This window comes from Dermacentor silvarum, chromosome 3 (assembly GCF_013339745.2).
Source record: "Dermacentor silvarum isolate Dsil-2018 chromosome 3, BIME_Dsil_1.4, whole genome shotgun sequence".
Lineage (NCBI taxonomy): Eukaryota > Metazoa > Arthropoda > Arachnida > Ixodida > Ixodidae > Dermacentor > Dermacentor silvarum.
In genome coordinates this window covers 163,848,358-163,871,919 of record NC_051156.1, presented here as the reverse complement: position 1 = coordinate 163,871,919, position 23,562 = coordinate 163,848,358, and the positions used below count along the sequence as shown (strand labels likewise).

General features: G+C 46.1%; 1 pseudogene; it reads left to right on the top strand.

Annotated features, from left to right (window-relative positions):
• Window positions 1-23,562, top strand: part of LOC119445990 (carboxypeptidase Q-like) — a 67,287-nt pseudogene that overhangs the window by 29,543 nt on the left and 14,182 nt on the right.

The window sequence follows — 23,562 nt, the reverse complement described above, 5'->3', positions numbered from 1 at the left end:
GCGGTTTCATCATCACCTTATCTTTATGTCCACTGCAGGCCGAAGGCCTCTCCATACGATCTCCATTACACCTGTCTCGGGCTAGCTGATTCCAACATGCGCCTGGAAATTTCCAAATTTCATCACCCCACCTAGTTTGTTGCCGTCCTCGACTGCACTACTCTTCCCTAGGTACCCTGTGTAATTCTAATGATCCACGGTTATCCACACTACGCATTACATGGCCTGCCCAGCCCCATTTTTTTCTCTTAATGTCAACTAGAATATCGGCTATGCCTCATTTGCTCTCTGATCCATACCGCCCTTTTCCTGTCTCTAACCTTACTCCTAAGATTTTTCGTTCCGTCATCTTTTCACGGTCGTTCACTTGTTCTCGAGCTTCTTTGTTAACTTCCAACTTTCTGCTCCATATGTTAGCACCAGTAAATGCCATGATTGTACTCTATTGTTTTTTAACGACAGTGGTAAGCTCCTTCGTACGCACTCCAACCCACTTTTAATCTTCTGTAAATTTCCTTCTCATGATCAGGGTCTCCTGTGGGTAATTGACCTAGATAAACGTACTCCTGCACATACTCCATAGGCTCACTCGCGATTCCGAATTATTGTTCTCTTGCCAGGCTATTGAACATTACTTTGTCTTCTGCATAATAATCTTCAACCACACTCTTACACTTTCTCGGTTATAGTCCTCAATGTTGTGTTGTATTCGTCCCCAGTGTTGCTGAACACGACAATGACATCTCCAAACAGAAGGTTGCTGCGATATTCGCCGTTGACCCTCATTCGTAAGCCTTCCCAGTCTAATAGCTTGAATACTTCTTCAAAGCATGCGTGAAAACATTTGAGAGATAATGTTTCCTTGCCTTACCCTTTTCTTAAAAGGTAATTTTCTAATGCTAATTTTCTTGTGATTTATTTTATGCGGCTGCCTTTTTTACTGCTTTCTCAATCCTTCCCACGTTATGATTTCGAATATTCCTTACTTTTTTTGTTGATCATTTTCACAGTTCAGCGAATTCTGTCTGATCTCTTCAGTTTCAGTTTCACTTTCATGCGTAGTTTTTTTTTAAATAATATTAGGTCATTTCTCACTTGGGATAGCTTACTTACTAGTGGCGATTATGTCTTACCTCCCACTTCAAATGCTGTTTCTGAATCAGCGTAGTAACGGTTTCATTCATTGCCGCTATGTTAACCTCACCTTACTTTTCTGAAGCTGCATGTTTGCGCGCACCAGCCTGTATTCATCTGCTTTTACCCTTAGTGCATCTAGGCTGGCCTGTGTCTTCTTGGCTGATTTTACTCTTTCTCTCTTCAAGTTGTGACAAATCCTAGAGCTCACTAACCTATGGTCACTGCACTTTACCTTACCTAACACTTGTGTATCCTTTTTTTGCTAGGATTGGCAGAGAGTATGAAATCTATTTCATTCCATGTCTCTCCATTAGGACTTTTCCAAGTCCACTTCCTGTTGCTGCGCTTCCTGAAGAAGGTATTCATTATTCGGAGCCTATTCCTTTCTGCGAATTCTGCCAACATCTCTCCTCTAGTGTTCTTAGAATCGATGCCGTAGTTGTCAGTTGCTGTTCACCAGGCTGCTTTTCCCCCACTTTTGCATTGAAGTCAACCATAACTACAATATACTGAGTTTGATACCTTTCTCATTGCTAATTCCACATCTTCATAAAACTTATATCTCTTCATCATCTTGAGTGGGGTTGGAGCGTAAGCTTGTACTACTGTACTACTTTTACTTTACACTTCCCATTTAGCTTTATATTGATGACTTGTACTCTCATATATGCTGTAGAATTTCATCAATGTTGCCCGCTACGTCCCTATGAATAATAAATACTACCCCGTATTCTCTCTTATCTGGAAGACCTCTGTAGCAGAGGACGTGTCCGTTAGTCAGCATTGTATAAGCTTAACCAGTTCTAACCTCACTGAGGCAAATAATTTCCCAGGAAATGCCTGATAATTCCTCAGAAAGCACAGCTAAGCTAGCCTCCCTCGAGAGGGTGCGCGCGTTAAACGTTGCCAGGTTCAGTTTCCATTGGCGGCCTGTCCGGATCCAGATATTCTTAGTGCCCTCTGCCGCGTCGCAGGTCTCACCGCGGCCTTGGACAGGTGCTCCGCAGGGGACTAATGACCATGAGTTTATTGTAGGAGTTATGCGGGAGATGTTGGCCGAATACCGCACCAGGGAGGCCAATTCCTGTTCTGGTGAAGAAGTAAATTTGTTAAAGTTTAGTGGACCTTTCTAATTAGGTTCCATCTGGACTAGTATAGCCCCACTGGCTCTCAGCGACCTTTTGCCAGGGTCAGGCGCGACACCAAGCCTGAAAATGTAGTGGCTGAAGCAGAATTTGAACTTACAACGTTCAGATTTGAAAGCCGGTGTTCCACCTGTGCTCCTCGCCGCCACCCAAAATGCTTGGCAAAGATTTAAATTTGTGATTATAACCCTCAGAATGGTTTGGTCGACTTATGAGAAAAATGGAAACAATGTTTTTATAAGCGTGTCGTATACTCTTCACGGTTTTTATCTAGTATACACACTGATATAAAGGAGAAATTATTCATCCGTAGATATTGTTGCCCAATAAATAGGACAAAGTGCACGATTTGAACTCACGAAAGTCACACAGGACCACTCTATTGACTACGCTATTCAGCAAACGCGTTCGAGCTCTTCTTGTGTTTGTATGTGTACCCATCATTTGCCCCGAAATTTGCGTGTTCTTTTCTTCGCAACTCCTGTGCTGTCCATGACCAGCAAAACTTTGGATAATACAAAGGTGGGTTTAAAGGGGCCAAAAACGCCACATACTTTCCCTGCGTATGACGGCAGTGAAATAAATGAACACTTCTCGGTGGCGACGACACTCGCCTAGGCCTCTGCTGTATTTTTGCCGCCGATTACCGTACTGCGCAGCTGCACTCAACTTCCTCATTCGGCGGACCGACGGTGCAAGGCCTCATTCGTTTACATTTACCCCCGGTAGGCACTTCGTCAGCGACGCCTATATTATGCGGCATATGGAAGAAATCTACACAAAGATGCGTGCGCCTTTGTACCCGACTTATACAGCGCCTGAGCACCTGCTGAAATTTTGCCGCAAGTTAGTAGCATGCATTTGCGATTGCTTTTCTTCACACTACCATCGCCATTGCCAAATTGTGTTGCCGTGTTGGTTGGCAAAGTGTCACTTTGATCAGAGCCATTTCGAAGTATTTCTTCATGTTGAGAGGAAACGCTTAAGCAGATTTGCTAAAGCTGAAAGAAAAATTAGATGGACTAGAAGACGTCTAAATAATCACTGGAAAGCAAACATTCAAATGCCAATCGACACATGCGCAACGAACATTGTGACATGGTACCTAGCCTAGATTGAAGGTCTAAAAAAAGATAGTTCAATCCGAGCAAACTAGGAATGTGCAACTGGTGGGGAAGAATGAAAAAATCCAGGTGAAACCCGCAGGCTTGCGAAAACGGGCCGGTCAATCTGAAGAGTACTTGTGGAATACCGATATTTAAATCAAGGTTGCCTTATAGACTAATGGTGTAAGCGTTCACGACGTTCTCACCAAGACCGATACCGCTATCAATGCGCCCATAACTATTGATCATGCGGACGTATCCCATTCCGTACGCACTCGACATCCTCATAAGCCTAATATTATAGTTCAATTTCGGCCACGAGGAAAGAGAGACACAGTTCTAAGGAGATTAGAGAAAGCAATGCTGATAGTGAAATCGTACTATCTACTAGAGCACTGCACGGGCTCGGGCTTACCCGAAAGCCCGGGCCGGGTAGAACAGTTTTTTCACGGGCTCGGGCTCGGGCACGGCGTGTGCTTTTTGACCCGGGCCCGGGCCGGGCTCGGGTTTTCTGGTGGTGCGCATGGGACGTGCAGCGAGTTATTCTCGGGCGTCTCAACTCTGAAAAAACATAATTTTTCCGGTCTCGGGCCGGGTTCGGGCCGGTTTCGAGTCGGGCTCGGGCCGGGCTCGGGCCTAAGGTAAAGGGGTTGCGGGCCGGGCCGGGCCCGGGTCTCGCCATAAAGTTTTGATCGGGCTCGGGCGGGCCGCCCAACGTAAAAACGGGCCCGGGCCGGGCTGAAAAAAATCGGCCCGCTGCAGTGCTCTACTATCTAACAAACCCATTTATGTAAATCAGAACTACTGTCCTGTTTAACAAAAGCTGCCGGCTATGCCAGTGAAATGTAAGTACACCCGTAACTGGCAGTCTCTTTTGAATAATATATAATAGAACAGATAGCTCCAAAACTTTACAAATTTTGCCCAAGTCTATATTGCTAAAATCAACTCTGGTAAGTTGCTAGATGAAGGCACCACAAGGCATTTTCAAAAACACGCCAATCTTTCCGCATTCAACTCGCGCTGGTGCCCCCACGTGCTTTGTGCAGTGCGTGCTGCAGTACCTGCTGTGGAGTACTTGCACAGCACGTGCCCCCCCCCCCCCCCCCCATGCTGTGCAGTAATATGAAGTGTTGCACAATATTGTGTAGCAACGAATAAGGGCACTTGCATAGGCGCGGTGTCCCATATCTAAGGGACCACACAACTAGTAAAGGTTCGGTCGAAGGTCTGTCTGGAATTGAGTGCGTGCGGTTGTGTGAAGGAAAACCCCACAAGACGTGAAGGATTCATCGTAATAATTTGTACATACGCTGTCGAAGCGCCGATAGATAAAAGTAACACGTGGTGGGAAAATTAAAGGTGCTCGTGAAGTTAGTCACACACAATTATCAAAATAACATACTCATGAGCCTGTATTGTTGTTTGACACATTGTTAAAACAGCATATACGTCGGATCGGAATATCGACCACCCGAAAGAAGCGTCTGTGTCTTCACTGCTGTTGTCATTTAAAAATTATGCTGCCAATCTACCAAAGCGCAAATTTGGCGTCGTCTGTTTTTTTTTTTTTTCAATGATTTCTAGAAGCACTGCACGCCAGTTCTGACGATACGCCTAGTCGAAGTTTCATTTTTCCGGACTCCCCAATCTTCCCAAAATTGTCACATAGGACAAATAGTTAAACTTCATTGGTCATTTCAGTTGCTGCATGATGTTGCTAGTAGAATTCCAAAGTAGATGTTTAACAACGCGTATAAAGACTGTCGATCAAATTGATCCGTTTCTATAGACGCGGTAACGAAAAAGTTAATTGGAGGTATCGTACTTCCCGAAGTATACGTCGCATGCTTGTGCAAGTCACACACCCCTCTTCTCTCTTGTTTCGAAGAAAAACGTACGTATACCAGTCGCACCAGCTTATAAGACGCACCCATTCTAACTCGGTGGGCGCGATGAAACGCGATTACGCACGTTTGTGCATACATTTTAGGGCACTGCATTTGCTTAAACAACACATTCACGAGCCGCAAATGTTGCCCTAGAATAACTTCAACCAACATGCTTCTTAGGCACCGAAAAGTAACGATTATTGCACTGCACCGGAAACCATTAAATGCCTCCCTGTCTGAGTTGGACGGCATCGTCGCTGCGTCACCGCTGTCAGGCTCTGAATAACGTTTAGAGACGTTGTAGGAGGGTTTGTTAATATAAGGACAGATTAAGGGGGTCCCGACATTTTGTTTGGCTTTCTTCGAAGTTTTTTATGAGTTCAGAAAATGTCTCTGAAGAAAACAAAATCATCCTTTTGTGTGGCGAGATGCCGCACACATTTTTAGAAAAATATTTTCATTCACTGAAAGAGGCCCTGAACCGTTTTTTATCCAAGTCGAGAAATGCATTTGAAGTTAATTTACACTATTTCAGAAATACTTTGCCACAAATTATTCTTCAGTGCGTTCAATAGAAGTGGAGTTATTGGCCATGAAACATACCGTTCGTGGTGCTTCCGCTCCTTCGTCGGTGGTTTTCACTGCGAAGGCTACGGCGGAGCGGGGTATGCCCATAATGCTGCGCCTACTAAACGTCACCGTGACGCGCAGTTAAAATTACCTTTTGGACGTTCACGCAGACGCCACAATTTCCGATTTTGGCGCCTACTATGCGCCAAACGCGGTTGTCCTCAGCGAGCCGCATTGCGCTCAGCCAGTAGACTCATCATGGCACCTGTCGGCGGCTGCGGTATATCTAAGCTACGTAGCAGACCGCAGCTTCATGCAACTGCAGCGTTTGCTTAGTGCACGACAAGGCTAAAGTGCGCGATCGCGTTCATATGCTCCTGTCTGGCTGTGCTACGTGATGCGGACCGGCTTTGTTCTTCACCAGCTTGACCGACTGATAGTAGCCACATCCAAGTTGCATATTTTCAAGCGCTATCAAAAGCTCACTACCCAGAGAAGGCTGCCTAACCAGGAGCGTGCAGGAGTGCGCACACGATGGCAAGCCTGCGTGTGGTTTGGCCTTAAGTTTCGCGTGGTTGGAGGCTAGGTTAGTGTTCAAAACTAGTCAACTAGGGAGACCCGACGGCTACAACACTGATACGCAGGGTGGCCAAAGTTTAATTCCTACGTGGGTGGCCGCGGCCAAGCCTGTCGGATTCCAATTATTGTCGAAATTCGAAGGCAGATTTTCGATTACTCCATCCTGTTAATTAAACTGCGTCAGTACATATGCACAATAAAAGCAGGAAGAAAGGCACTGATCCAAACAGCCTTCTTGATTGATATCAGCTATTGGCCAAAAGCAGCCGCGTATGGGAATGTGCTATATTACGAAATAAATCACCCAGAGAAGAGTAAGCCGCAGGCTTCTGTTGAAAAGAAAGCGTTTGAGAGAATGGCGACATCGCGCTACGCTTGCGAGATCCACGCGCGGCGCGGACTGCAAAATTTGGCTGTGATGTTCACAGCAGTGTATGCTATCCGCGGACTGTTTTTCCACTAAGACCGAGGGGTGGTTTAGGTTCCCTTTAAGGAAGAGAGCATTTTCGCGACTTGCCGATTTTAGAGATCTCAAGACCTATCACTATATAACTAAAACATTGTACACTGATAAACTTTCTTTTGTGTTGTTTTAAACTATTAGCACTTCTCGCCCAAGGAAATTTATATTAGTGTCGGCCACAGTATGTTTATGAAAAATTGCCAAACTTTGCTTTCTGAGCAAGCGCCTCTCACTGACACCTAAATCAGTGGCATTGTGGGTAAATTTTACCATGGCGAAGTAGAATAATTGTCTCGCGATATTTCGAAGGCATTCTCGCAAATTAGGAATACAAATATGCGGCTTTTCTAGTATTTATTTTTAATAAACTCTCAAAAACGGCAAAATTCCACAAGTAGCGAAAGCTGGCGTAATTTAAGAGAGTTAAAGAAAAAGCAATTATAGCCGAGTTTCATGAAAATCTTGCTACACCCCTACCCAGGACCGATAAATTTAGCAGCATAAAAATATGTTGCATTATTTTATTTTGGGCGGCGAAATTTACCTTATTTTAAGATCCTCTGGGTTAATTCATTCCTACCGTCCGCGTGATTCTAACAATAAAATCAAAATTGCGTTCATATGGCATTCCGAGCTTGGATTTCTTGTGGTAGTAAACAAAAGTGACTCAGAATTAGTCTATTTTGCCTGTGCTGAGCCACGAAATCAGTTGAGCTTGGGTTTCAGGGATCGGGTATTCGTATTTTTCCAACTGCACACGTTTAAAATCTCTCTCGGGAAAACGACTTCTGGCACTACTGTCTAATTACAACTACTACCTGAAATGCTCCCCGTGTGTATTACCATAGTGCGGCAGGGGCGAAAACGGCGAATTTCTTTTCTTTTTGTTATTTTATTTTACGTAACAAGGCCGAAATTGTGGATTTTAAGACAAATTTTTCTTGAAGTCGCAAACTTGGTATTGTGTTTCTTGCACGCCGTTTTGTATAACTTTCTCACACGCTCTTTCTCAACGCAAGATGTGATATATAAATTAGCCGGCCTCTATTAGGCTCGTGATGCCTTCTAACAAACCCTCTAATTCAATAAAGCTTCGTGCTGCCTGTGCACTATTGCAACCCCCCGCAGAGATCGTCTGCGCAAGCAGGCGTTTGGTGAGTTGCGCCACCACGGACCCGAGCACACGAGGGTTGGACCCTCCTACGTTTAACCGTGCGTGGCTTAGCCGTGTCCGGGGAAAAGGGGATCCCTGAGGGTTGAGCCGATGCTGAGTGCTTGGACCTTTATGGCCCCTCGGCGGAGGCAACACACCTCTTTGGTCTCGGCTTCACGTAGACGGCACTGCTGGACTGACCCATCCGGGGAATATCGGCAGTCACCTTTTCCTGTCCTCTTCCTCCACGCGTCTTTTTCTTTACTCTCCTCTTTTATACCTGTCCTGTCTTCTTCTATCTTCTATTCACTTCTAATTTTCGTAGGTGGCAAGGGTTAACCTTGTGTGGCTAACCTGTCTTGGTTAAGTCGGATTAGGTTATAGTCGCGGTGTACAGCTGGCGTGGGTAGGACTTGCTTGCAAGTTCCTGTCCCGTGCCCTCGTTGGGCTCCATAGTGGGTGGCTGGCACCGCGGCCGAACAACACAACTTTTGTATGGCTCCTCCTTTCCTCCAAAATGATCGCCCCTCTAATAAAAGAGGGCGGAACGAAGCAGTTGAATTTTTCCAGAAAAGTGAACTTCCCAAAATATCATGTAGTGCATAGTAAGGCAGAAGAAAAGCCAGCAAGAATCTTGTCACCATTCACAGTATCTAAGTCCTTGACAGAAGCCCTAGGCCCTGGTTACAAGCTTAACAAAATGTCCAGTGGCGATTTGCTGCTTGAACTCCGAGACAATGTCCAATACTCAAAGCTGTCAAACATTGTGTCCATTGGGGACATTCCTGTCTCCGTCACATCCCACCGATCCCTCAACACTGTCCGCGGTGTAATATCAGAAATCGACTTCGTACAGCTAACAGAAAAAGAAATGCTCGAAGGGTTCACCGACCAAGATGTCATGGACGTTCACCGAATCAAAATCCGGAAGGACAACAAGGAAATAGACACAAAACACCTTATCCTCACGTTCAGCAGCAACCCGCTCCCTGAATGAAAAGAAGTTGGCTACCTGAAAATAGATGTAAGACCCTACATCCCCAACCCCCGCAGATGCTTCAATTGTCAGAAGTTCGGCCATGGCTCGCAGAGTTGCCGGGGCCGCAAAACTTGCGCGAAATGCGCTTCGAAGGAACACGTTTCCGAAAACTGTGACGCTGCGCCACGTTGTGTAAACTGTGAAGGACAACATGCCGCATAGTCCAGGGCGTGTCCGTCCTGGAAAAAATAAAAACAGATAATTGCAGTGAAAACCAAAGGGAACATTTCATTCAAAGAGGCAAGAAGGCGTATTGCATTAAACACATTCTCCTTCGCTGATGGGGTGCCACGGGGCGTAGCACCACACCAGCTTTCAGCGCCTGCCCAGGCCAGGGTCACCGGGCCTCCGGCAGAGCCACCCACGCCCCAGGCAGAGACAGTGCAAGCTGCCCTGCCAACTGTCAAACTGGGCCCTCCGGCCCCTCATTCAGCAACCCACAAGGTTCCTCCCCAACGGTAGAGGCCTCTAACACGCACACCCGCGGTTTCGCGGAGCTCCAGCGCCTCTGCGGTGGCGTTGGAGACCACTACCATTTCACCCCCGCTACCGCGGAGGCACAACTCTCTCGAGAAAAAGAAAAAGGAAAAAACCCCAATAACGGGTCCTCAAAACCAAGGAACATAATTGTTTCTAGCCACATCTCCACAAAATAATTCAACATGGCGTTCCTGATACATTGAAACTGCCGTGGACTTATCAAAAACTACAGGGACATAAAAGATATCCTAAACTAATTTTCTCCTGTGGCTTTATGCTTACAAGAGACTAACTTAGGACCACAACACAAGAACCTTTTAAAAAAATACAAAGTATTTCGTTGTGACAGAGAGCAAGCGAGTAGGCTCTCTGGAGGTGTAACAATTATTATACCAAATGGTGTTGCTACTCATGGAATCAGGCTTCAAACCAAATATGAAACTGTAGCAGTGACTGTTCTTGATTTTAAAACAATTACAATATGCACTGTAGATCTCGAACCACATCTAAATGTTACACTTATTGATTTAGAAGCACTTTTTAAACAGTTACCAGAGCCATATTTGGTTGTGGGGGATTTTAATGCGCACTCCTTTTTGGTGTAGTGACTAAACAGACACTAGAGGCCGTATCATAGAAGATTTTACCTATCTAATAATGTCTGTCTGCTCAATACAGGAAAACGTACATATTTCTCTCCGAGCTCCGGAAAAATGAGCTGCTTAGATTTATCTTTTACCTCTCCATCAGTTTTTAACGAATTTAATTGAGATGTACTTGACAACCCCTACGGTAGCGATCACCTTCCTGCAAAAATTAGCTTATCATCCTCACCACAGATCATCCCAAGCAAAGCACGCCGTTGGAAGCTGCACTTAGCCAACTGGACACTGTTTCGAGAACAGGCCAGCCTGGATAAAGTTTTCTCATGTCATCTCAATGTCGACGACCTAAATGAATTGTTTACTACCTGTATCATCACTGCTGCGCAGCTGGCTATTCCTCAGTCTTCAGGAGTGGTACAACATAATCATAAAGCCTGGTATACACAAGAATGCAGGGAAGCAAAAAAGAAACAAAACAAAGCTTGGGGGTCTTCCCCAGATACCCAACACAGGAAAATCTTCTAAACTTTAAAAAGGTGAAAGCCAACGTGCGCTGCATTCGTCGCGATGCTGAGAAAACTTCAACCACCGTCATCGCCTACTCTGGTGCCCGGGCCACGCGGGGATACAGGGGAACGAAAAGGCTAACGCGTTAGCTCGAGGGTTTTCTAACCGAGCGACGGCGTCCTCTTCTAACCCCAACCACTCGCACTATCCCTCACAAAATCCTACCAATTTAAATGCCAAAGACATGCTTGCTCATCAGCGCGGAGTCCGCAGAAAATACCCGCCGCCTCACCCACAACTTAGCGGGGAAGAGGCCGCCGATTGGCGTAAAATACAGACTGGGGTATTCCCCCATTTAAAATTGCTAAATGCCATGTATCCCACTCGTTATAGGGCCAACTGTCCTTGGTGCGGTGGCATACCTACCCTAATTCACGTAACTTGGGAGTGCGCTAAGCACCCTCATAGACCAAATACCAGTGACACAATGGAGCAGTGGGAGGCACAGCTCGCCCGCTCCGACCTGGCAAGACAAAAGTCTTTAATTAGCCAGGTCAGGCAGGCGGCAGAGGCCAGTGAGGCCCTGGACTGAGAGGCTCCGACCACCCCTCCTTAATATCTTTTCCATTACAATAAAGTTTCTATTAAAGTTTCTATTTTCCTCGAAAAACTACGTATCATCCATCAACAGTACAATGACATCAAAAAAATGTGGGAACAAGTTCATAAACTAAATCGCAGCCTTTCCCCCTTCACAATCCCATTTCTAACAGCTCCCAGCACACAAACAAGCATAGGCGAACAGGCAGACATACTAGGGCAGCATTTCTCTGAAGTTTCAAGTTCTTCACACTACACAGACTCGTTTTTGAAGTACAAACATACAGCAGAAAAACAACGGCTTCCTACAAGTGGCAGTACAAACGAGTCTTATAATACGCTAATCACGATTCAGGAACTCCAAAAAGTACTGTCCGCCGGTAGACAGACAGCACCCGGCCCCGATGATATACATTATGAAATGCTGGCTCACCTCTCTGAAGCTGCCGTAGAAGCACTTCTGCAATTCTTTAACAAAATATGGGTATCAGGCAAAATACCGGAAGCTTGGAAAAAAGCTGTGATTGTACCGTTTCTGAAACTGGCAAAACCACCAACCAATCTTGGCAGTTATAGGCCCATACCTCTCACAAGTTGTCTCGCAAAATCATTTGAAAGTATTCTGAATATTAGGCTGATGTTTATTCTCGACTCACGTGAACTCCTTGACATCCACCAATGTGGATTTAAAAAAGCATGTTCAACAACTGACCATCTCGTCCGCCTAGAAAACACAGTTCGAGAAGCATTCGTACACAAACAACACTGTCTGGCAGTCTTCCTTGATATGGAGAAGGCTTACGATACCACCTGGAGGTTTGGGATTCTCCGCGACCTAGCAGACCTTGGTATCCGCGGTAGGATGCTGAACTGCCTGAAAGATTTCCTGTCCAACCGTTTATTTCATGTACGCGTGGGTACAACTCTCTCAAAGAAGTTCATCCAGGAGAATGGAGTGCCGCAGGTTGCATTTTAAGTACGACCCTCTTCATAGTAAAAATGAACTCCATAACAAAAATCATTCCAAAGTCCATTATGTATTCCATATATGTCGATGACCTTCAAATAGCATGCACATCCTCCAGCTTGCCAACATGTGAGAGACAGATACAACTCACATTGAACGAACTCACGATCTGGGCAGACAGAAACGGATTTAAGTTTTCTCCACAAAAGACAGTCGCAGTTCTTTTCTCACTCAAAAGAGGCCTACAGGTTGACCCGACCCTACACCTAAATGAAACCATACTCCCAGTAAAGAAAGAACAAAAATTTTTAGGCGTAACTTTTGACAAAAAGCTCACATTCTTACCACACATAAACAACCTCAAAAAGAAAGCTTCGCAATCGCTGAATATACTCAAAGTACTGTCACGAAAACACTGGGGGTCTGATAGAACATGCCTTCTGCACATTTACCACTCTTTATTACGTTCCTCCTTAGACTATGGCTGTATAGTGTACGGTTCAGCAAGACCGTCATACCTAAAGAAATTAGATCCAGTGCACAACTCAGGCTTGCGTCTCTCATGCGGTGCATACAGAACATCTCCTATAGCCAGCCTTTATGTTGAAACAAATGAACCATCTCTAGAAAGCAGAAGAGCCGCTCTGACCTTTGCATATATTCTGAAGGTACGATCTCTACCAAAACACATTTGCTATCCACTTGTTACAAAATGCCCTTCCAGACGAATATTCAACAACAAACCACAAATTACTAAACCACTGCTTTTGTGATTTGAAGAGATCTGTCAGAATCTTGGCATAGCCGACACATTACCTGACATTGCCCACAGACATGATTCACTACCCCCGTGGTTCAACTTCCCCACAGCTTGCGATCTCACCCTAACACAATTCCGTAAAGCACAGACTCCACCCCAAATCATTATTCAGGAAGTCCTTGCAATAGAGGAAAAGTACAGCAGTTTCACAAGCTTTTATACTGATGGTTCGAAAACGATTGGCCATGTTACAAGTGCAGTAGTCCAAGGGAACTGGGAAGAAACCGTTACACTTCCGCAGTGTACATCTATCTTCACTGCTGAATGTTACGCCATTTCCATAGCCGTAGAAAAAATAGTAAAGGAGAACCTCACAAATAGTATTATATATACAGACTCCCTAAGTGTACTCAAAGCTCTTCACTCCAGAAATGCAGTCACACCGCTATTGGGGGACATTTACGCAATGTAATAAAAGCCACCACACAGGGACAGAACCTTAAGTTATGCTGGGCTCCGAGCCACGTCGGAATTAGCGGCAATGAGAGAGCAGATGTATGAGCAGCACAAACTCAATACAAACAAATCAAGAAAATAAATATACCTCCTAAAGACTGCATGAAGTTCATACATTGTAAACTAAGGTAAAAATGGCAGTCTGCTTGGAACAATGAACTAAATAACAAACTACACTTGGTAAAGCCCGTGTTAGGCGAATGGCGATCTTGCGCACACAAGAAACGGCTCAAAGAAGTGATTCTATGCCGCCTTCGCATAGGACATACACACCTCACACACAACTTCATACTAACAAAGCAAGACAAGCCCCAATGTGAAACATGTGGTGACGAACTAACAGTGAATCACGTCTTATTTTCATGCAGAAAACGTGAAACACTCAGAAAAAAATATTTTACTCCATTTTACAAGGAACACATCCCTTTTCACCCAGCTTTGTTTTTAGGCGAACATGCGCTTCTTGATATATCAGATGTTTTTAACTTTTTAAAGGAAGCAGGTATTCTCGAAAAACTCTGAATTCTCACCGCGTGCTTCCCTACATATTACGCTACAGCTCACCCACATTCTCATCCCCGAGAAGAAGGTCGAGGTCTTTCTTTAAATTGTTGGGACCCTAGCGGTCCTTGTCCAGACAAGGACTCGCTGAGGTGACGCAACTTTTCGGAACAATTATATCTTGTGTTTGGCGCATGATAGCCTTAGCTGCTTATGTGCCATTAAACCCAACAACAGAATTATTGCAACCACCTTCAGCCCCCATCAAATCATTTCTTCAAAAACAAAATAGTATAATAGCACCGTTCACCATGGTAGCTGTATACCCACGCTGTTGAGCAGTGAAGCGGATACCACAGTCTACGTCGCTTATTTTTATTAGCAACAAAATGTTGCAATATGGTTTTGCAGGAAATTGACTAGTGATCACAAAATATGAACGTCAAAAGTTTTACAGAAATCGGAAATTATTGTTTTTGAATGACCAGAAATGAGTGGGCTTCGGAGTTGTCATTTTAATCTTTTTTCTTTATTTTTTCTTTTACCATTCAGTTTCACGAAAAAAAAAACAAAAAAATGATGCACACACTGTTTTTTAAGTTATGTAGAATGTCAGTGGAGCAAAATATTTTTGAAGGTAAACCCTCTGATTTAAAGTGCCACAAAAGAAATGTAAGACGCCCCCAGAAATAAGACTCCATTTACTCTCGTCTTTTAAAACGGAAATTTTGCTGCCTTTTTCCCGTTTGTGCTGCCATTATTCGAACTCAGTTCCGCTTAATTCCGTGGAAGGGGTTGTATAGATGTAGAGTAAAACGTTTATTGTGTAAAAAGCTGCTTTTTCTATACCATCCGCTTTCTAGGTTGCGACTCGATAACGAGATTTCTGCTACTTGTCTCAGTTAAGATATTTTCTGTGTGAAACCCAGACGGGGTGTGCTGAAACCTTATTCTTGGTTGCGTCGTGTGAAAGGATTTTCGTGCATGCCATAATTTATTTTTGTGAAGGCTAAAGGTATCCGAGGCCCCTTTTACGACTGTCCTAATCTGAAGTCACCCAGTTCACTCCTCCACTGCAGTGACGTCATAGCGCTTTCCTACTAGGCTGATGCATCAGTCATATACGCGGTCATCATTTCAGGTAAGCGATGTAACAAGAGAACACTACCACAAGTGGTTTCCACAGACCAGTCTTAAACAGCTCGCTGCGCGCGCTCTAATGTGCTTACGGTATACAGATCAGCAAATGTAATCTGTGTACCGTATGAAAAATAGGGCTACAGGAGCCCTGAGAAACCAAGTTCAACCGATTTCAGTGGCTCAGCAGAAGCAAAAAAAGACACAATCTGAGTAACGTTTCGTTACTACCAGAAAAACAACAAGCTGGGAATGCAATGTGAATGTAATTTCGGTTGTGTTATTAGAACCTCACAGACGATTGAAATGAACTGACAGAGGCCTAGAAATATGCTCTATTTTCCCGCTTCCAAATAAAATACTGCAACATGTTTTTAAAGCACTAGGTTTATTAGTGCTTGGTGGGCATTTTGGAAGACGTTCAAGAAAATCGGCGATTAATGTCTTTTTTTTTTCGTTTTATTTCCTTAAAATGGGCCAATTTCCGCTACTTTTGAAATTATGCCGTTTTCGGGATTTTATTGCAAAGTAAATACGTAGCGCAGCTGCGCATTTTTCTCCCGAATTTGCGAGATATTTGAAGTCTGACATTAAATATTTCAGCCTTGTCGCTTTAGCTACTATGTCCCAACGAAGCTACTGATTTTGGGGTCAGTAAGAGGTGCTTGCTCAGGAAGTAAATTTTGTCAATTTTACACAAAAATACTGTGTTATACACAAATCTAAATCTCCTTGTGCAAGTGCCTCTGGTAGTGCATTGTTAAAAAAATGGTTGACAATGTACAATGTTCTAGTTGTTTATTGATAGGTGTTCAGAAGTGTCAATTCCGAAAGTAGCGAAATGTTCTTTTCCTTCTAGGGTAAGTGAAAAAGAAATTTCTGAAAATCCCGTCAGCGTCTCGCTAACAAAGGTTCATTCCTTCCTACAGAGGCATTTTCCCACCTTATGTAAAATTTTTGTTCAAATCAAAAATATTCGGGACACCCATAAATCTGTCCTTATGTTAGCCCTAACCCAGGTACGCTGCTTGCATTTCCTCTGCGGCTTGACGCACTCAGGAAAAAAGGACACCCATTTTGTTCGTGCCAGCGTGCATGTTTTATGCATATTTAAGTTCGCACCGAAGAAACATTTGGAGAAGAAAAGCGTCTTATAATCCGGAAGATGCGGTGATGACGAAAAGTAAACAGAAGTTTAATTCTGTTAAATTTTATTTTCCATGAGAGGAGGGCTACCTCACCGACCCATTTTTATGTTCACTCCAAGAAGAAGCCCTCTCTGCCAGCGCTCTAAAATTACCCAGTGATATCGCACTGCTTTATATGCAGGTGGAGTAGGCTTACAAGCATTCATAAATGTGATCTGTATCTACCATGATTGCTACTCGTGTCTTTCTGCCGCTTCTCCCTGCGTGATTCTTGGCAAGTTGTGAGATCCATGTAGCACAGGCAGCAACAAAAAGGTTTTGTCTACTCGCGTGCGTCTTTTACTGATCTATATTTGTCCTGAGATATTCTCCAATGCCCATAGACACTTCAAAACTTCAATATTATTTCGCTTTGACACGTTAGTGTTAAAGAGCGAGGCCGTGGCAGTGGAACGCTTTCATGTATACACTGAGCGAGAGAGAAGGACGCTTGGTGCACCTCGAGCAGTGCGGACGCGTTCGCATGACGCTCTGCAATTTCCATGTTCTTCGGGCGCTCCAGTTCTGCAAACCTACAAAAAGGGCACCTCATTCGTTCCGGGAAGTCAAGTGGCACCCAGGGAGGCCCACGTTTTGGTCCTTGGACTGTTTTTCACGGAAATACGACCCAGGAATTTCTACAACCACAAGTCAGCCCGTAAGCCTACCGACGAGTAGGGAGTGGCGGCAGCCGCGCCGCCGGCAGCGACTCCACCACCGCCACGACGCTGACACAGATGGCGTCCCGACCACCTGCGCTTGGCACAAAAAGCGGCTCAGCGGAGAGAGCGTCGACCAGCCATGATTCCAACACCGATGAGCGCATGGATTGCACGGAAATCCGAACACGCCAGACTACGACCACCAAGGCACACCACCGTCCACCATCAACAATGGTGAGACTACGGCCGAAAAACACATTCAAGGCGCCCAAGAGGGAAGGACCACGGTTGTGTTCGTCAGGGCAAGAAAACTACAACGGATGAGAACGTACACCGGAGCACCGGAAGAACGACTCGCTGAAGAACGCAGACAAGCCAAGATTTCGCCCGAGACGAAACGGGAAGAAACTATCACCCTTACTAAAGGACAATTTCAATGTCATTGTGAGACCGCATCAAGGACTCCCGATTCGAGAAATCACAACTCCCGCGATAGCCCAAGCTAGTAATGAGACTTGCGATGAAAAGATCCAAGGTAAGCAGTTTTCGCTACGTATTAACCTTGGTTATAACACTGTAACTGTCTCTGCCCATAAAAAGGAAGTCGCAAACACATTGCGCCTGATTACATCACTCCACGTAAATGGAAAAGAGCATACGGTGAATATGCATACTCCTCTCGCGCCAACTCATAATAGCTCTTTGAAAACGTTGGCATCTGTGCTACGTTGGAGAGCACGTGCTAGCACACCAGTCTGCCAAAACACGTGCGCGCGAGGTTATGCGCACGTGCGCATGATTTCATTAGACCACAGACACAGGAATGATTGATGGAACAACTTTATTGAGAGTCCCTCGAAGTTAATTCGGGGCGGGCCTCAGCCCCGGCCTAGGCTTCGGCCGCGAGCCCTTGGGCTCGGACCGCTTCCTCGGCTCGCTGGACGGTCCAGAGTTGGTCTTCTAATGCGGAGCTGAGCAGAGCCGCCTCCCAGCGCGCCCTGCGGTTCGAGACTTCCTCCTCATGGTTTCTGTGTATTTTAGTCGTCTAAACTCGAGCATTCCCATATCTTGTGTCCCAGGGTCTCCCTGGCATCGCACACCCTTCATTTATCCGTCGAATAAAGATCTGGGTAACACAGACGAAAGATCACACTGGATTTGGGTACGTGTGTGTCCCAGTTGTCTCCACGCAACTGCCTGCTTCTTACTTAATTTGTTTTGTGGTGGTAGGTATTTGCGTCTAACAAGCTTGTCATTATAGCTAGTCATACGTTCCCCCACTCCCAATCTTCCACGCGTGTGGCATCGGTCAAGGCTTCGTCGGCGTCCACAACGCCTCGGTTCGTGAGCTCTCGAGCCGCCGCGTGTGCCGCCTCGTTGCCGGCCAGTGGGGTCCGCCAAAACACGTGCGCGTGTGCATGCGGGCGTCCATAAGATTAACGTGCCCTTTTTGTTGCGGATTTTGCCCTCGTTATCCCTTAGTATGCGCACCTCCTCCAGGGAGACCGGGCCATTAGCATAGTTATGTATCGCCGTTTGCGAGCCGCTGATGACTATTTCGGCCTCGGCTGTCTCGGCGTGTGGGGTTTGCACCCTAAGGCTCGTCTTGCATTTGCCTTCGCGGTCGACGCCGCGGCCACGTAGCCGCGCCTACGCACGTATCGGGCCGCGTCCACGAAGACCGCTTCTTTGCAGTTGCCCAATTTCCTCCGCAGGTCCTGCGCCCTATTGTTTCTTCTAGCGGCGTGATGTTCGGGGTAACGGCGGAACTACTATTCTGTATGTCACCGTCGCGGCACGTCTGCCTTTTCTCCGTGCTGCGTGTGATAAGTTATGCCTAGTTTTTCGAGGATGTACCTACCTGTTTTCGTCCTTGAAAGTCTTTTCTATTGTGCTATGTCGTGCGCTTCGAATAATTCGTCGAGCGTGTTGTGCAACCCTTGTTCTAACCATTTCCCCGTGCTCGTGTTCCTTGGTAACCGTAAGGCTTGCTTATACACTTTCTTGATTAAGCGTTCTAATTTCGCTTTCTCGGCCATCTGCCACTTTAAGTAAGAAGCAACGTACGTGATTCTACTGAGGACGAAGGCTTGCACCAGCCTAATTGTGTTGCCTTCTTCATACCGCTGTGACTGTTGGTAATGCGTTTTAACAGTCTGATTAGTCTGATCTGCCGCGTTTTCCCACTTGCGAATGGTTTCGCCGTGATGCCCGTGGGGTCTATCTCCAGTAGCAAGTAAGGTATCGTGTCGTCCTTAATTTCGTGTTGCGTTACGGTCAGGTTGCGTTTGACTAGCGTATGGCAACGGCTGGTTATGAAACGATAATCGGCCTTACCACTGTCATTCGCGTCGTACTTGTATCAGCATGAAACTCTACTCACCGTCATTATAAGCATCAAACTTCGCATTCGCCCTTGTGACATCACGTCGTCGTTGTGTCACAGCGTGCATACGTACAAGTAGTAATTTCTGTTAGCATTTGTATATAGCTAGTGTACCCTGCAGTCAGTGCGCATAAACATTGTATGACATTAAAGCTGTGGCCTACGTGGTGCATAAACATTGGGTTAGATTACCCATTATATAGGATGGCAATAGAGAACTGCACATATCGCAATAATGTTATACAGCATTTAATTAGGCGTTTTGCGAAAGCTTCACTTCAAACGCCGCCCAAGCACTGCGTGCAGATGGTTCACCAGTGAAGCTGGAACGTGCGGCCCCGGTGTTTATCACCGGGGTAATCCCGATGGTTCATTAAACGACGGCTTCGTAGGCTGCCGGATCCTCGGTACGCAGTTGCTGTTTGCGCTCGGTCACCCGGGCCTGTTTTTGTGCCCGGACTGCAGCATCGGCACGGCGAACACGAGCTCTCACGGTGCTGCCGTCGACGCTGTTCTTTGTAAGCTGCCCGCTGTTCGGGAGTTCGTACGATGCGTGGCCTACCAATGTTGAAGTCGGAGAGATGCTGCTGCAAGCGTGCTCGGCTGTGACGTAGAGAACGACGTCACTCACGGTGCAGCCAATGGAGCGCTCCTCTTTCTCTTTTACGTGTGACAAGGGTAGTTCAAGGGCGCGCTACAGGTGCCGGAGCCCACCACCCGGAGTCCACAGGGATATGTGACATTGCGCATGAACCTTTTCTGCACTATCACCAGCATCTCTCCATAATTCTGCGCACATCGGACGGACGGATTTTAGATATAGAGCTTCGCTGTAAAAATTGCATAAGTTCAAATCATGTAGCTTACTTTAACTCTTTCTCCCATTTTAGGGGCGAAGCTCCTTATGGCGGCACCCGTTCCGTCCCCGTCGTAGTAGTAGTAGTAGTGTGTAACCAGTCTGAGAAAAATGAGAAAAAAATATTGCCGCGTATCTGCGTGCTTCGCTGCAAATGTCGTCGAAAGACGATAGTCTTCTGCCGGCCGTACTACATGAGTGCTGGTCTGATCCGCGGCCACCCGTGATGCTGTTCTCGTACCATTTCCGTCCTGGCATGAAGGTTTGTTTGAGCAGATTTCATTTTACCGCATTATTTCATCAAGCGGCCATTTATGTTTTGCCCTGCCTCAGACAGCGCTTCCTTTATGTTGAATCGGCCGCATCTGGCTGGCATTGATAAAATTGAGGAGGCGCTGCGTGAGACATGGACGCCATCTGGCAATACATCGGGAAACATGAGCTTGTGCGGAGGGTTTCCTTCCTCCATGGCAGAGGGCGCTCGTCGGCGCGCAGTCGGGGAACGTCGTTCGTCGGCGCGCATAGCATGTCATTTTCAGCGCAGCTTAAGAAACTAGGGTCTTTAGAGTTACGTATCTATGTATTTTCTATTAAAGGAACACACCTCCTAATACTTACCTAGTGATGTTGCGCCTCAGATATGCGTAATATTTACTTTGTGATCGATAACGTTCACAAGTATGAACAGCCGTACCAGTTTAAGTAGTGTGGGCGGTGAGCAAGTGGTCCAACTTTGGCCGGGTGGCTGAATCGGGTGACATACAGACAAACAGACAGACAGACAGACCAAATTTTCAGCGTTTAAGTTCCCCAAGAAAGACTATCGTCTTTAAAATTCCGAAGTTGTGTCCGTAGCGCGGAATCGAACCAGGGACCCCTCGCTTCCGAGCGCGCGGCGTTAGCCCACTACGCCACGAAGCGGACATGGACAAACGCACCACGATGGCTATAAATACCCAACATTAACGAAAGGCCGCGTTTCTAGCGCGTTTCTAACGCGTTTGTGCTAGCGCGTTACGGCCCGTGTAAGAAGCTGGTGTAAGACGCTGTGGCCTCTCCACCTTACCTTCAACGCGTTTCGAACGCGCTGCCCAAAGCGGTGGCAAGTCAAGTTCAAGTCGAGGAGCGTTTATGAATACGGGGGGTATACTGTCTCAGCAGTCATGTGATGGCGTCGGCAAACGCGGTGCACGTTCCGGCATGTGTAAATGGCTGCGTAAGACGCTGTGGCCGCTCCCCCTTACTAGAGAGTACTGCACGTTTCTAACGCGTTTGTGCTAGCGTCCCCTTAAGCGGGAGATCCGATGATTCCCTCCGGAGCTTCGCCCACTCATCATCATTCACCTCGTGGATCTGCTGTCATTTTTTTTTGTGGTCGGTGGCTAGACTTTCTCCGTCTAATCTAAGCGCTCGAATAAATGACACGTGCTTACGCGCAAATGAAGTGGCGGAGAGCGGTCGTCGCCGAACAACAACTATAAAACATAGCTGTATGTATGTATGTATGTATGTATGTATGTATGTATGTATGTATGTATGTATGTATGTATGTAAGTATGTATGTATTCTTCTTCTTTCTGGGGTTTTACGTGCCAAAACCAGTTCTGATTATGAAGCACGCCGTAGTTGAGGGCTCCGGATAAATTTTGACCACTTGGGGTTCATTAACGTGCACTACAACGCAAGCACACGGGCGTTTTGGCATTTCGCCTCCATCAAAATGCGGCCGCCGCGGCCGGGATTCGATCCCGCGATCTCGTGCTGAGCAGCGCAACGCCTTAGCTGACTGAGCCACCGCGACGGGTATGTATATATGTATGTATGTATGTATGTATGTATGTATGTATGTATGTATGTATGTATGTATGTATGTATGTATGTATGTATGTATGTATGTATGTATGTATGTATGTATGTATGTATGTATGTATGTATGTATGTATGTATGTATGTGTGCGCTGACGCGCGAGAGCTTCATTGCGTCGGAATGTTTAGATGCTGTGGTCGGTAGTGGCTCCAAGTCCCGCTTCTCCGCCTCCGACTGACAGTTGCGGGGCGCCCAAATAAGCTGCGCATCGGTTGTCCGCGTGTGCTGTTTCATCTTTTCAGTTCACCAGACCGGCTCTCGCGGTGCATCGGAGCTGCATAATTTTAAAGCGAATGGTCGTAGCGGTATCTGGCTTGCGGGGAGTAAACGAGCAGAGGAGAAAGCGCAGATTCGCAGTCGTTTTCAAGCGGCCGTCGTCATACTGTCGTCATTCCGTGGCCGTCATGCAGCCGTCGTCATGCGCAGCCCACGCACAGTTGTCACACTGCCATGATTCCTGTTGTCGTCATGATTGCGTAGTCGTCACACTTTCGTGCGTCTGTCAAAACGTTTCGACGATAGTTTGTAGCGCTACCATCAAACACCGTAATTGACATAAGCAGTACCTTTCGGCGGTATGTCTAGTGCGTCCATTAACTTTCTTCCTTCCACTTAAGATATTTGCTTACTTCGATGATTACTGCAATAACATTTTTCAGCCTTCGCAATTGAATCGAACGTGATAAGGCACTATTATAGCTTGTATCAATTACACAGAGGTAAATGAATGGTAAATGAAATAAACAGTATTCCAGCCTGAGGCTCTTTTGCGTGGCTTCCTGAGATAAAACGAAAAGGATGGTGATAGAACACTGCTCCAAATTGACAAAATAATTTCCTATCATAAAAGCAACTTTCATTTGTCACGTGGTGGGAGACAAGCTTAGGAGAGGCCCAGGCCAGCCAGGCAGTGTTGGCGAGAGCGTGGCGGAAGTCGCATGCTGTTTTTCGCAAAGAATCACTGGGACTGATGGTCCAAACATCATCGTTTCCAAGGCATTCGCGTCAGTAAAGCTCTCGCTGCTCTTGGCATCAGAAAAGTGAGAGAAAAGTTTTCAGCCCGGGCCTTTCGCGAAGCAGATTCCGTTTGCAAGACAAGCTGTAATCGGAGTGTGCATGGTTTTTGAGCTTGAAAATCGTGTGTGGTTCTGTGAGCTACGAGTGTGAGTGTCAGCCAGCACAACAGGCGCTCACGCAATCATGGCGCCGGTCTTCGTCGACTTGTTCAATGTTCCATAGTAAATACAGAGACGCGTCTGCTTTACTAAAACTATTGGAGAAGCCTTGTAGGTTTAGTTCTAAGGCGCATCAGCAGCGCATACTTCCGGCGACTCGTAACAATGTAAGTTCGAAGCACAGCAAGATGACTGTACTTCCGGCTTCAAGAACGTGACGTCAGGGCCTCTACTATTGTGTTTTTCCCCCCGTGATTCGTCACGTGGGGCGT